Genomic DNA, 1,277 nt, shown 5'->3' with positions numbered 1-1,277 from the left:
AGCCCGTAGGTCATCTTGGAGGGTCGTCTCAAGTACTGAGCAAAAGACGGAAGGTGCTGAGAAAAAACAGCAGATGGCTCGAGAATACAGAGAGAAAATTGAGACCGAGCTAAGAGATATCTGCAATGATGTACTGTCTCTTTTGGAAAAGTTTTTGATCCCCAATGCTTCACAAGCAGAGAGCAAAGTCTTCTACTTGAAAATGAAAGGAGACTACTACCGTTACTTGGCTGAGGTTGCTGCTGGTGATGACAAGAAAGGGATCAGTCAAAACAAGCATACCAAGAAGCTTTTGAAATCACCAAAAAGGAAATGAAACCAACACTTCCTATCTGATTGGGTCTGGCCCTTAACTTCTCTGTGTTCTATTACGAGATTCTGAACTCCCCGGAGAAAGTCTGCTCTCTTGCAAAGACAGCTTTTGATGAAGCCATTGCTGAACTTGATACATTAAGTGAAGAGTCCTACAAAGACAGCATGCTAATAAATGCAATTACTGAGAGACAACTTGACATTGTGGACATCGGATACCCAAGGAGATGAAGCTGAAGCAGGAGAAGGAGGGAAATATTAACCGGCCTTCCAACTTTTGTCTACCTCATTCTAAAATTTACACAGTAGACCATTTGTCATCCATGTTGTCCTACAAATAGTTTTTTGTTTATGATTTATGACACGCTTATGTTTCTTCTATTTGAATTTCTATATTTCCCATGTGGTTTTTATGTTTAATATTAGGGGAGTAGAGCCAGTTAACATTTAGGGAGTTATCTGTTTTCATCTTGAGGTGGCCAATATGCGGATGTGGAATTTTTATACTAGTTATAAACGTTTGGCATAGTACTTTTGGTACATTGTGGCTTAACAAGGGCCAGTGTTAAAACTGCTTCCATGTCTAAGCAAAGAAAACTGCCTACATATTGGTTTGTCCTGGTGGGGAAGAAAAGGGATAATTGGTTCCAGATACAGGTGTAGTTATTGTGGGTACTTTAAGGTTTGGAGCACTTACAAGGCTGTAGCAGAAATGGGCATCCCGTGTGTCTGCAGCATACTCATTCTCAGATGTGCATACCTTTGACTACAGTTACAGAAGTGATCCTTTAGCTGTGACCCAATTTACTCTGGATAAGGGCAGAAACGGTTCACATTCCATTATTTGTAAAGTTACCTGCTGTTTGCTTTCATTATTTTTGCTACACTCATTTTATTTGTGTTTAAATGTTTTAGGCAACCTAAGAACAATTGTACAAGTAAAGATGCAGTAAAAACGAATTGCT

General features: G+C 39.5%; 1 pseudogene; it reads left to right on the top strand.

Annotated features, from left to right (window-relative positions):
* The window catches only part of LOC115287057, a 1,060-nt pseudogene extending 502 nt beyond the window's left edge, over nucleotides 1-558 (top strand).
* The last annotated feature ends 719 nt before the right edge of the window (nucleotides 559-1,277 follow it).

This window comes from Suricata suricatta, chromosome 3 (genome assembly GCF_006229205.1).
Source record: "Suricata suricatta isolate VVHF042 chromosome 3, meerkat_22Aug2017_6uvM2_HiC, whole genome shotgun sequence".
Classification (NCBI taxonomy): domain Eukaryota; kingdom Metazoa; phylum Chordata; class Mammalia; order Carnivora; family Herpestidae; genus Suricata; species Suricata suricatta.
The sequence above is the reverse complement of the archived record's forward strand: the minus strand, read 5'-3'. Positions and strand labels throughout refer to the sequence as shown.